This window comes from Equus caballus, chromosome 13, assembly GCF_041296265.1.
Source record: "Equus caballus isolate H_3958 breed thoroughbred chromosome 13, TB-T2T, whole genome shotgun sequence".
Taxonomy (NCBI): domain Eukaryota; kingdom Metazoa; phylum Chordata; class Mammalia; order Perissodactyla; family Equidae; genus Equus; species Equus caballus.
The window spans coordinates 1,744,622-1,758,535 of NC_091696.1; the positions used below are offsets into that span (position 1 = coordinate 1,744,622).

At 52.4% G+C, this 13,914-nt stretch overlaps 1 protein-coding gene across 10 annotated transcripts in view; it reads right to left on the reverse strand.

Annotated features, from left to right (window-relative positions):
* MAD1L1 (mitotic arrest deficient 1 like 1) overlaps nt 1-13,914 on the reverse strand; it is a 420,727-nt gene that overhangs the window by 347,234 nt on the left and 59,579 nt on the right. Inside the window, exons 1-2 of one of the 10 annotated variants that reach the window (XM_070231377.1) lie at nt 3,432-3,474; nt 2,639-2,996 (exon numbers count right to left, since the gene is read on the reverse strand). The exons of 8 other annotated variants lie outside the window; for them this stretch is intronic. The gene's annotated coding sequence lies outside the window, so the exon portion shown is untranslated. Of the gene's footprint in view, nt 1-2,638; nt 2,997-3,431; nt 3,475-13,914 lie in introns of those variants that run through there. One more of the 10 variants, XM_070231375.1, reaches the window with a different exon arrangement.

The following is a 13,914-nucleotide window of genomic DNA, read 5'->3' on the forward strand; positions in this document are numbered from 1 at the left end:
AAGACAAGTCGCTGCCGAGGCTGCTGCCCTGCCCCCACTGCCCACGGAGGGCCAGGCTGCCCAGGAAGACAAGGTAAGAAAAGTGACCAAAGCGGGAAGGCACACCCGTCGACCAGCAACTGCAGGTCCAGGAGCGCACCTCAAGAAAGCGACCATGGATGTGAGCCACGGACGGCTAAGGAGGCCTCATCACACCATTTGCTTTTAATGGTGGTAAAATACGTGTAACATAAAACTGGCCATCTTAACCATTTTTAAGTGTCCAGTTCAGGGGCATTGAGCACATTCACGTTGTTGTGCAGCCATCACACCATCCATCTCCAGAACTTCATCTTCCCAAACTGAAACCTGGTCCCCATTAAACATGAACTCCCCATACCCTTCCCCCAGCCCCTGGCGCCGGCCATCTACTTTCTGAATTTGACAACTCTAGGGACCTCATTTACGTAGAATCATAGAGTATTTGTCTTTTTGTGACTGGCTTACTTCACTCAGATAATGTCCTCAAGGATCATCCACATTGTAGCATGCGTCAGAATCTCCTTCCTTTTCATGGCTCAAGAATAACCCATTGCACGGATGGGCCACACTCTCTTTATCCACTCATGCATCAGTGGACACCTGGGCTGCTTCCGCCTTTTGGCCATGTGAATAACGCTGCTGTGAGCCCTGGTTTACAAATACGGGTTCAAATCTCTGCTTTCAACTCTTTTGGATACACAGCCAGAAGTGGAATTGCTGGATCATTCCATTTTCATTTTTTGTGTGTGAGGAAGCTTGGCCCTGAGCTAATGTCTGTTGCCAATCTTCCTCTTTTAGCATGAGGAAGACTGGCCCTGAGCTAACATCTGTGCCCATTTTTCTCTATTGTATGTGGGATCCCACCACAGCATGGCTTGACGAGCAGTGCTAGGTCCACATCCAGGACCCGAACTGATGAACCCAAGCAGCCAAAGCAGAGAGCACATGAACTTAACCACTGTACCACCAGGCCAGCCCCTCATTTTCAGGTTTTTTGAGGAACTGCCATACTGTTTTCCATAGCAGCTGCACCAGCTTACATTCCTCATGTCACTGTTTTTAACATTTACAAAAAAAGCCCAACACCAGAAAATCAGTAAGTTCTCACAGTCATAACACAGGAGACTATACACCCATTAAATATGATCCTATGCCATGTGATCCATGGCCACGTGGTTGCTACAAACAGCCAAAAACACAGGAGAACATGGGAGGGGACACTCATTTCTGCTCAAGGTAGTGGGATACACGTGGTTTTGCGGGGTGTGGCATCATAAGGGGATGGAGGGCGTCTAGAATAGTACGAGTGGTCACAGACCATGTGCATCAGAATCATCTGGAATAACGTGAGCCCACCCACCTCCACCTCTTGATCCACTGAACCAAAACCCCTGCAGGTGGGGGCTCAGGATGTGCCAGCAAGCTCCCTGGTGGTTCTCAACGCATAACTTCGAACCACCGACAATCTGCAGAAAAAGAGGAGGAATCCAGGGGCCAGCCCCACGGCACAGGACTTAAGCTCGGCATGCTCTGTTTTGGCGGCCTGGGTTCATGGCTTCGGATCCCAGAGGTGGACCCACACCACTCTTTGGCAGCCAGGTTGTGGCAGCAACCCACATATTAAAAAAAAAAGTGGAGGAAGACTGGCACAGATGTTAGCTCAGGGCTAACCTTCCTCAAGCCAAAAAAAATGGAGGAATCCAAGTGGTAAAATAACTATGACACCACAGGGCCAGTTCCAAAAAATCCCTACACCATCAAGGAAACCACCAACTGGACATCTGACAAACGTTCTCTCATGTTCTCTGTCAACCAGATGGGCAAATACCAGGCTCCAGAATCTGGCCTAAATCTAAAAGAAAAATCCCAGAAGACAAGGCAGAGTCCTTTAACTACAAATGTCATCACCAGAATCCTGGAAACTAACACCTGAAATCGAGTGACTGCTTTGGCTACTATGTAAGAAAAGGCTACCAGACTTTTTGCCTGCTTGATACATAATCAACCACCGCCTTCAAAACAACAAAAGGCTGCTGTAAACAGGGAAGCCCCCCTGCGCAGCTCCAGGGGAGCCACCTCCAGAGTTCATGGAAGTACATTTCTGAGACGGCAAAGTCGCTGCACACTCCCAGACAGGCCCCACTGCGAGCGCTTGACACGTCAGGCCATTTAATCCTTTCAGCCGCCTTACGAGGCAGTACTATACTATCACTATGCACATTTCATAGATGGGGAAGCTGAGGCACAGAAGAGCCAGGCAGCCAGGCTCCGGGGCAGCGCTACAGTGTCCAACAACCTCAGACTAGTTCTATAAAATACACCATACCCACAACGCCATTGAAACAGTCAGTATAAGTGACATGAGAAAGTATTTTAAAATGCTAACATATTTGTCCCTTTTCAACTGTAAACATATATACATTGAAAAAAGCAAAACCAGAAAATAAGGTTAAGTGCCATTCAATTAAGAATATGTATTGTGTGGAGATGAGAACTGGAAGAAAATGTTTAAGAACAAGCAAGAGTTACATCATAGTTGCAGGATTCCTAATGTTTTTTCATTTTTCAAAAAGTTTCTATAATTTTGTTGTGAGAACTTCGTTCAACAACACTTAACTGTAACTTCCAGCTTTGGAAACCGGGGGCCACAGGAACCAGTTCCGACAAGGTGAGATGGTCTGTCTTCCTCTGTGACTCACAAAGTGGCTTCGTGACTGTTCCAAAGAGGAGCCCCCAACCGTCGTAGTCCAGCAACCACAGGGAGACCACCGTGAGAACACCCTGGACCGATGCATGTCCTCTGGCCTCGTACTGCCTTACAGGCCAACGGCAGGAAGCTACGCACAGCCTCCCTGGATTGATAACCTCAGAAGGTCAGTCAGCACCCCCAGGGTCGGCTCCGCACAGTGCGTGGGGACCTGAGAGACCGCCCGCGCCATTCTAGAGCCCCAGGCCTCTTTCTCTTGTGCGCTGACCTATGGCAGAGAACAAGAGGCAGACACTGGCACACGTGTGTACAGTATGTCATACATCACATGTGTACGTGCGTTTTTCCACCCCCGCGCTCCAGGCTATGCAGGGCTGAGGGCTGAGCACACAGCGGGAGACGCAAGGACATCCTCAGAAAGGTGCAGCCAGACGCTCAGTGCACTTTCACATGGTCACCCCTCGGGGAAATGGCCGGCACAGGAGGTGCCAAGGAGGGTACAGACGGCCACGTGCCGGGCAGGAAGAGGCACGCAGGGGCAGGGACACTGATTTCTGGGCCCCAAGGAAGGAGTTCATTTATTCAGACTTTAGGGACCACCCGGCCTTAGGGCACAGGCTCAGCCAGCACTGCCAAGCAATGAGCACCCAAATCGCACCCTCCAGCAGAGCCGGGTGGGCCAGCACCACACAGTGGTCCATACCGTGTCTGCCTCCGTTTACACACCCAATGCTGCACCGACAACGTATTTCTAGACACAAAGAGAGAAAGTCAAAGATATGTAGGCATATTTATAGAACATAATCTAGAAAGGTTCACCCCAAATTGATACTGATGGGCACCTCCAGGTCAGGGCTGAGACTGGTAGTGGAATCAAAGGGATCTTTAACTTCTTGTGCATTATTTGAATTTCTTATGATGGGAATTCATATATTACATGCATAAGTACAAGCGAAAACTAAGAAAACCCCACACATACAGCATGCTAACTAGGAAAATGCCACTGGGAAACTTCCAGCTGGAGAAGCCAGGGAACTGACAGAAGATGGGGTTCCTCTAGTGTGTGCCAGCAGGGGCCCAGGGCGCTGGGGACCCAGGGAGAAGGACATGTGGAAAAGGAGGAGGGGACACACCAGGAGAAGCCTGGGGTTCGGGCACCGGGACCGCACCCTGCAGGAAGGGAGAGCCGCAGCCACGCAGCACCCACCTACCCAGAGCTCCGGGGGCGGGTGGAAGAGCCTTCCCGAAGAGCTGTTGAATTGTGCAGGATTAGTAAACAGCTGCAGCCCTCACCACATCGCATCAAGGACCTGAGGCCAAAGTGCCTCCAAATGGCAGGAAGAGTGTTTATTTTCCAGAAACCTCCTGACCTGCTGTGCGGCTGGAGCTACTCAGAGATGTTTACCAAGGGCGCTCTGAGGATTAGCTCAACGCCCGGAACTCGCAGGAGCCGGGCCAAGCATCATCAGAGCCCAAAAGCAGCCCCGGCACACGCCGACAGGAGATCAGTCCGCCCTCAAACTTCGCCCCACACACTGCAAAGGGGGGGCCTTCAGAGGGCCTCAGGGTCCTCCAACTGGAGATGACAGGGGAGTGACAGTTCCAACTGCAGCCCAAGCTGTGACAGCTGCTGTTTAAAACTCTGGCTTCGGCTGTGAAGCCTTTTAACTCTAACTGGTGGGTTTTAAAGGGGAAAAAAGTCTTTTTGTTAGATCTGCAGCTGAATTTTGACTCAAACTCAGCTGCGAGCAGAACAGCACGGCCTGGGGAGGCAAGCCCCGTGGTTTCTTTGCAAGGTGAAGGCACCCCCGCCTGGCAGCAGCTATTCTGAGGCCCTGACAGCAGATGCCAGGACTCTTGGAGCCCAAAGTGCCGGTTTCAGAGGCTTTGAAAGACAAGAGGTCCAGAGGATGCCAATTCCTAAAGTGAATGGCACAGCAACAACCACAAACTAACTAACAAACGGGGAACCTCCAGCGCTCCTTCAAGGAGCTACTGTCCTGAGAACAGAAGCCCACGGGGCGCGGGCCACAGTCCAGAGGGTGGCTCCAGCCGGAAAGCCCTACAGGAGGGTGACGAAAGCCAAGTGGGGTGGGCTCCCTCCCAGGGTTCATTTCTGCCGGAAGCATGCAGAACCAGGAAAGGAAAGCATGAGAAGCAAAACTTAGTGCTAAAACCTGAAAGGAGGACAGGCATTCATGGCTGTGAAGTCACGGGGCGGTAGGATGTCCTATAAAGCCAGGTTCTTCTTGAAAACATGACACAGCTGCGTGGGGAGGTGCAGCTGGGGTCAGGAGGGACTCCTGTCACCAAGGTGAGTTAAGACAAAACCTGGTATGCATCCCAGGACGGCGATAAGGAAGCAGCTACTGTTCTCTTAAAGAAGGAGGACAAGTTTCCGTGTGGCCCAGATCAGGGCCAGGTTCTGAAGGGCCACCTTCCGGTTGCTGTTCCCACTGTGCAAAGCCCTAGGGCCACTGAGCTGGAGGTCAGATGGTCCAGAAAAAGGAAGGCTGTGACGACTGGTGCTGAGACCATAGGCACCCAAGCTTCAGAGGACTGTGAAGGTCATCAGTCCCTCTAGCCACTTGGTCTGGGGCCATTCCATGACATCTTGGCCATACAGTAGACAATGGCCGTTTGTACGTCTTGTAAAGCTGCCCATTTCCCAGATAAACAGAGAACAAGTCACTCTTTCCCCATGGAGAGGTGGCCAGTAACGGATGAGGTCTCAGGCTCCAGCGGCCCCCACGCCTCTCTCCGGCCCCGGGCACGCATCCAAAGGCCCCAAGCAGCGCCACGCAGCAGGCCCTCACCACGTGGCAACTCTCCCGTGTGATCAGCAATGGTTTCCACATGGAGCAAAGGGCTATCTCCCACCAGTCACACGTACTACCTGCCGAGAAGAGAGGCACCCAAAGGCACATGCTTCTCCAATTCGCTGCCACAGAGAAACAAATTAGCGCACATCAACGGACCCTCACCTTACTCTGAGACACATCCTGGCGCTCCCTACTTCCCCACTGTCCGCAGGTGAGCCACACGGGTGTCCACCCCCGAGAGGTCTGCTGGCAGCGCCACTGCAGAGGCTCATCCCGTTCTCTCCAGCGCTCTGGACCCCACACCCCGGCGCCACTGCCTCTTCCTCAGGTCTCCTCTACCGAAAGCACACGCTGAAAATGCCGTCTGCGCCCACTGCCTCTGCTCCAGCCCTCCTGACAGGACTCGCTCCGATCCTCCCCCCCGAGACCACTCGGGAAGGTGGGCTCTCGCACCCAACCTCAGCCCTCAGCTTACCAGCCTCTTTGTAGCATCTGACAGAGTGATGGCTCCCTCCTCCCTCACACGCTTTCCTGTTCTCTCCCAGGACACCACCCTGTCCCTGTCTTCCTCCCACCTCGCTGCCGCTCCTTCTCAGTCTCCTTCACTGGTCCCTTAATACTGGAAGGCCTCCTGTCCCAGTACTTAATCGACCTGTTCTCCTCCCTACCCACCTCCTCCCCCAGGGCTGTGCTCCCAACCATGACATTCCACAGCTTTAAATACAAGCTAAATGCACTCACAACTCCAGATTCTGAATTCCACAGTCATCCATTCGCCTGCTCAACATCTCCTCTCGTGTAAGAAGTACGTTGAACTTCGCATGCCCAGAAGCATATTCCTGACCTGCCTCCTGTTCCTCCCACATCTTCTCCATCTCAGGAAATGGAACCTGTCCTGACAGCTTCCCAGGCCAAAAATTGTAATCCGCAGAGCTTTCCCACACCCCACTTCCAATCCGCCAGCAAATCCCGTCACATCTATCTTCAAAACAGACGCCAATTCAACTACTTTGCACCAGCTCTACCACAACTGCCATGATCCAGGCCACCATCTTTCCCCAGACCATCACGATACCTCGGAATTGGTCCCCTTGATTTCGTACTTGCCCTTCAAGCATCCATCTGTAACACAGCAACCACGGTGATTACTTTACAACGTGAGTCAGAGAATGTGCCTCTTTTGTCAAAACTCTCCAGTGTATTCCCACCACAATGCCAAGTAAAAGCCAAGTCACCACCAGAGCCTGTGAGGCCCAACACGGCCCAACACAGCTGCCTCTCTGACTCCCATCACTGGACTCAAGCCATACTCCCACCTCAGGGCTGGCACCTCCCTCTTCTAGAAGACTCTTCCCCTAGGTATCTCCAGTCTGCTCCCTCATCAACTCTTTCAGGCCTCTGCTCAAGCATCATTGAGTTCTCATTTGGGCCTGCCCCAGCCATCCTGTTTAAAACTGTAAGACCCCCCTCCCTCCCCAAACCCTCTGCCACTCTTCCCTACACCACTGTGCTTCAGAGACTTACAGGCCATAGATTTCACCTATTTATTTATTTGCTGTCTTTCTGCTTCAACAGGAATGGAAGCTCCAAAAATCAAGGAACTGTTTTTATTTTGTTGTTTTTCACCAGCCGTGAATGGAGAACAATGCCCAGTACGACAACAGGCTTTCAAGAAATATTAGCTGAATGAACCAAAAATCAGGATACCCTTCCAGAACAATAACTACGCAACTATATTCTCCCAAAGTTTGAACTCAGACCACCGGATTAGAAGGTTAGTTATTACTGGCTAAATAAATTACAGCCCATCCATATAATGGAATCTGTTCAAAATAAAAAGAATAGGCCAGGCCGGTGGCCTAGTGGTTAAGTTTGCACACTCTGCTTTGGTGGCCCAGGGTTCACGGGTTCAGATTCCAGGCACCGACCTATACACCGCTCATCAAGCCACACTATGGCAGCGTCCTACATACAAAATAGAGGAAGACTGGCACGGATATTAGCTCAAGCCAATCTTCCTCAAGCAAAAAGAGGAAGACTGGCAACAGATGTTAGCTCAGGGTCAGTCTTCCTCACCAAATAAACAAATAAATAAGTAAAAATGAAAAGAATGAAGAATCTTTTCATATGTCAATATGGGAAAGTCTCCAAAATGCATTGCTAAATAAAAATACGAGAAGCAGAACATGAGTATATTATGCCACCATTTGTACGAAAGAAATAGAAAATAAGCATGGCTATATTGGTTTGTACATACATAAGAGGTTTCAAAGCATAAGCAACAGAAAAACAGCAGCTTCCTCACAGAAAAGATGAAAACTGGGCAGCAGATTTATCACTATATACCTTTTTTTTAAAGTTTTAATATTTGTACCAAAGAAATATAACACCTACTCAGAAAACAATTTTTTAAAGCTTAGTGTTATAAACTTACATTGCACAATCAGGTATCATGCAAAAATTTTCTAAAAAGGAAACAATTATTCCATGATGAACTAATGCATAAAAATCTAACCATAACCATTTGTAATAAAACAATCCTATGTCATTCCTCAATGATGTTTGGCTATATGTAACAATAATTCGCATTGTAAGTGAGGCAAAAATATATTAGTAAAAAGCTTCTATCTAAAAATAATCAAGCCTGGTAATTGATCCTAAAAGTTGCCTAACGTGGGGAATTGAATGTTTTATATATATATCTCAAATATTTTAACTTAAAATATTACAGATACACAATCCTTCCCCAAGCTGCAAACTTTTTCTTCAAATATGGGCCCACTAACCTTACCTTCATCTTATATTTTTCACATGAACCACAGAACAGAATCCATGATTTCAGCTTTGCTTCTCTAAAAGGGACACCAGCAACCTTCCTAAAGTTTACAACTTTTCCTCTTAATCTTTTACAGTCAATTCACTTTATTCATGAGGAACGTTTTAGTAATTTTCCTTCGAGATTTTCCAAAGCATTTGACTTCGTTGTCACAGAAACACTGCTTTCTTCACACATTTCTTTTTCATCGGCCTCTATAATATTTAATTAAATTATGTAATTACAACAACACGTGCAAATGGCAGTGTTGGTCTCGGATGGACCAACACTGCCTCCTGGGAGCGGGACTGAGTGAGCAAGTGCTCACAACCTTCAGCAAATTCTGGAATGATCCAAACAAAATGCCACCAGGTGCTCTGCTGGGCAGTGGGCCTTGCCCCTGAGGAGGGAGGTGACAGGCGATGGGAGGCTGCCGGAGGCCCTCTGCGGGCAGGCGAGGACCGGCAGGAACCGGGCCATGGCTCGCTGGCCAGCACGCGTGCCCACAGGTGCGCTGAGAAAGACGAGCCTGTGGCCAGAATTCCAGGTGAGGCTCAGGCTCCGGTCAGTGAGGGCTGTGGTTGGGGAACGCCATGCTTCTCGGTGGAAGGGGAAGCCCTGGAGTCACACCCTGACCACCTCAGGCAGGACCGTTGGGGTCACAAGCTCCCTCTCACGTGGAGTCTCCACACGGACGGCCACACCAGCAGCGCCGGCCACCCGCCTGCCCGTCCAGACACCCCGAGTGCTGCCGCAGCCCTCACTCGGCCACAGCGTGCGGCTCCTCTTCCAGGGACTGGCCTCCCACTCCAGCCTAACGCAGCCCAGGCCACACCCGGCTGCCCACCAGCCAGCACTCGGCTTAACTGCTCCAGGAAACGGACTACGTGGGTCCCCAGACACATGTAAATAAAATGAAGAAATTTCAGATTTCCAGTTGCTGCCTTCAAATTCTTTCTCCCAGCTCAGGAAGGATTAAAAGGACTTCAAAGCAGCCTGGGTCCCAATTAAGCCAGTGTGACCACCCCAGGGATGCTAGAATATTCCTCTGATTAACAAGAGGCGCTCTTTGAACCGCTCGAGCTAAAAAAAGCTCTCAAAACCTTTCAGACAAATGCCGTACTTCCCTCTCCCTGCTCCCTCACTCTTTGGAGAAGTTGATCTTTTGAACGCTGGAAACATTCAAAAAGGCAGCTGGCTAACGGCCCCAAACTCAACTTCAGCAAGGAGCTCGGAGCAGGAGCACTGAGTGGAGGGCTGGGGCCACAGCGGGACACAAGCGAGCCGGCCTCCAGGAGCGGAGGGGCCCGTCCACAGCACGACTGAGACCAAGGCAGCTGAGCGTGGACAGGGTCTGAGCAGAACCACGCCTGCCAGGGGCTGAGGGGCCTCGTGCCAGACTCCAGGAACACCATGAAGCCCCAGGGGTCCAGGTGATGAGGACCTCCAATAGAAAGAGGCCCCCAGGCAGAGCACCCACGGGCAGACTTGCTGGTCCACAAGAACAGCCATCACCTTGACACCTGAACAGTGCACTTCACAGAGCACGCTTCCAGAAACGGGTCCACAGTGTGGGAGGCTGAGCTGGAATCGGTGGAAGAGGCAGTACCCTCATTCTACAGAGGAGCAACTGCAGCTCTCGCGGCCCAGGTGCCTCAAGAAAGACCCAGGCGAACTCAGAACGTGAAATGACCCCACAGCGACAGATGGTGCCCCAGTACACAAGGTGGCAGGTAAGCAAGGAGGCGAAGGCAGGGTGCCCCAGTCGGGGCAACAGATGTGTTGGAAGGGGGCATGTGACCTATGGGGAAATCAAGCCTTGTTTCCCGTGTGTGACTACACTGTGACTTCAGAGATGCCAGGTCGCCACCTCTGACTGATCTGCTCTTGGTCATGACTCAATGTCCAAGAGCTAGACAAACCTCCCCTCTCCCCGACACACCCAGCCTACCGACAGAGATTTCTTCCAGCAGAGGCAGGAGACTGCAGAGCAGGGAACAGTGACTTACACATCAAGCGAGCTGGCTTCCAGGGGGACAATCAAAGGCGGCGTGGGAACAAAGGACTGCTCGGATACAGACCCTCGGAGAAGGGGCCCTGACTAGTGAGACGCTCTCCAAACGTGCTGAGCAATACAGGGCAGAAAGTCTCAGAACCCTGGGAAAGCAACAGGCATGTTGGAGATCTGGGCTGTGGTCCCAGGAGGGACCCTGCTGCTGTGTGGCCCTGGGCAGGTTATCGCACCTTTCTGAACTTTGGTTTACCCATCCTGAAGTGAGAGGAAGGGACGAGGGGAAGAGGAGCTCTCATCCTGATCTGGGATTCTGTTTCCAAAAGCAAAAGTCTCTTAAGGACCTGCTCCCTGATGACGTGAACGACGGGGAGAACAAGCCGAGCAAGGGAAACTTCCAGGCCTCAGAGGGTGCAGCGAGGGCTGGGTCCCCGAGGCACAAATGCACGACAGGCTCTGGGATGTCGGCACAGACCGCAGGGCCAGAGTGGAGAGGCCAGAGGGCAGCGGCCAGGGTGAAGCCTTTGGGTCTTATTCTTTTTTTTTTTAAATATCTGGTCATTATTTCTTTTTTTTTTTTTTAAAGATTTTATTTTTTTCCTTTTTCTCCCCAAAACCCCCAGGTACATAGATGCGTATTCTTAGTTGTGAGTCCTTCTAGTTGTGGTATGTGGGATGCTGCCTCAGCGTGGCTCGATGAGCAGTGCCATGTCCGCGCCCAGGATTCGAACCGACGAAACACTGGGCCGCCTGCAGTGGAGTGCACGAACTTAACCACTAAGCCACGGGGCCGGCCCAGGTCTTATTCTAAGGAGGACAACAAGCCACTTAAGGAGGAGAAAGACCTGGTCACATTTGGTGATTTGTTTTAAAAATGTGCTTTCAAAAGAGATGCGTAGCAACATTAATCCTCGTGGTGTTTATAGCAGGAAGAACAGGAAACCACCTCAGTATCCCCTTAGAGGGGCAACGGCAGGACCCCAGAGGACAGCCTGCCGGGTGGCCACTACAAAGGACGCCGTGCAAGTGTTTTCAGGCAAGTATGAAGGTTTAGGACACAGGGGTCTCGAGACGCTCGCGGCGTTCTGCAGCCCCTGTGAGGACCTGCACCTGGAGAGACCCACAGGGGCCTCTGCGAGCGGCCTCCCCTCAGCGCCGGCCCTCCTCTCGCTCATCTGCCTCTTACTGCCTCGCGGAGAACAGGACTTGTGAGACAAAATTAACAACCAAGCTCCACAGCCACCTTGCTCCACTGTGTTCCAGGAAAAACGAATACTTAGGAAGATAAATTATTATTTACATGGAAAAAATCTCTGCTCCCACCCCCAGAGGCCAACAGCAAAGCCTCTCACAGCAGGCCCTGCACGGCTGGGCACCGTGACCCCCCCAGACAGGTGGCACGTCCCCACCGCATTGAGTTACAGGGACACAGAACAACCAGCAGTTGGTGCCAGTGCCATAATGGGGCATTGACAGTGACTCAGGCAACACAGTGCGGGGTGAGGAGGGGCCCACGGAAGGCTTCGTGAGAGAAGACACCTAAACAAAGAACGAGGGTCCTCGAAGAGAAGAAGGGGGGCTCCAGTATCCAGGCGCGCTGAGCCCGGGCCTAGGCTGAGCGTGGCCACGGCTCCTGCAACCTGACAAGCACTGCCCTGGGGTCTGTCCTCACGGATCCAGCCACCACGTGAAGCAGCTCATTCAGGCCACAAAGAAAGGCCACAGGGAAGAGAGTGGCACAGCCTCCCGGGCATCCCTGAGGGCGGCACATGGTGAACAGAGCCAGCCCAGATGTCCCATCCCCAAACAGCACCTGGCTGCAGCCGCCAGAGTAGTCCCAGGCCACCTAAGAACTGCGCAAAGTTATCCAGCAGTGTCCGAGGCCACGAAGCGCTGGCCTGGCTTGAGTGCAGAACTACACCACCGATGGCGAAATCCACAGAGGGAGAGAAAGCGCAGGAGCAACGCTGGGTGCAGCTAGGCGCAGAGGGCCAGGCAGGCGACGCAACAGGAGGCTGGGAGAGGGCCCAGGGCCAGGCCAAGGGGTGTGCTGTCAGCCACACTACCAAGTGAAATGAGGACTTCATCACGAAAGGCATAGGCAGAGCGAGGTGCTCAGAGCTCCGTCTCAGAGGGCCCTCCATGCTGGAGTGAGGGGCTCGTCAGAGGCAAAGTGGAGACAAGAGCAGTGAGGCAGCCGCTGACAAGCAGGTTTTAACACAGGGTGAGAGCAGGGAGGACAGGCAGAGCTTGAGGAAAGCCCCCAGAGACGGAGCCAGGAGGCAGACAGACACTGGCTGATGAGGGAGGGGAGCGGACATGAGACCCAGCTGTGGGTACAGGGGCAGAGGAGACGGGGAGCCGTGCCCAGTGACGGGGAACAGAGGGGCAAGCTGCTCACAGCTGGGACAGGCAGAAACACAGGAGGCGGGCTGGCTGTTACAGGGATCGAGAGCAGAACAGCTCCTGCTCTCGACAATTCAAAGGTCTCAGCTGGAATACAGACAAGCTGCCAACACAGGCAGGACTTCACACTGCCTCAAAAGGGCCCAGTTTTCCCTCCTGCTACACTTTGGGTGGCTCCAGTCAAAGAACGAGCAGAAACGAAAAAGGGGAGAAAATCCTGACAACCCAACAGCCAGCGAGAAGCACAGAGTGGCAGCTGGGAGCAGTACTGAGCACCGTGCCAACCGTGCCCATCACTGCCCCACTGTCCAGGTCTCACCACAACTGAGAGGCCTAACCCACTTGCCTACAGTCACCTGGCTCCAAGAGGCAGCACCAGCACTCAAGCCAGCTTCGTGATCAAAAAGCTGGAAAGACTCTGCATTCTGTGGGGTCGGAACCCTGCAAAAACACTAACTTCATGCCTGAAAGAAGCTGGTGACTTGCATCAGCCCACCCTTTGCTGTACAGACAATCCCAGAGAGCACTGCAGACAGAGCGAGCTGCAGGATTCGCTCATGACCACGCCCAGCTGCCAGGTCCCTTGGCTCAGCCTCTACTGGGACAGTCCCACCTACCCTGTCAGGCTCTGGATGGTAAGCGGGACCACCTCGCCCAAGAGCAGGCCCAGAACAAACGAGCTAAACCTCAACAAGACTCCGCTGGGATGCCGCCCAAAGCTCCCACTATCTGGGGAGCAAGTCCGTCACAAACGGCGTCCGGAACGGTGACCCTAGGGAGGCAGATTCCTACTGCAGCACCCTGCGACCAAACCAGTCTCTTTCAAAACAAAAACACAATGCTTTCTCCAGGAGCCTCTTCCTTTAAATGCAAGTGGGCCTCCAATACAAAAGGAGAGAATGCAAAAGAGAGTTTTTCAAGAGGACATGAACAGCCCGCTCCCCCTCGGCCACCGCCCCACCGCAGACACCTGCAAGTGCAGGATCCCAGGAACCACGAGGCCGGAAGCGGACCAGCACCTCCGATGTAGAGCATGAGCGCTCGCCCCACACAGCAGAGCGCCAGGCACTCGGCGCCTCACAACCCGCGCAGGCAGGAGGGGGGACTGCACAGCCGCTACAGACGAGAAAAC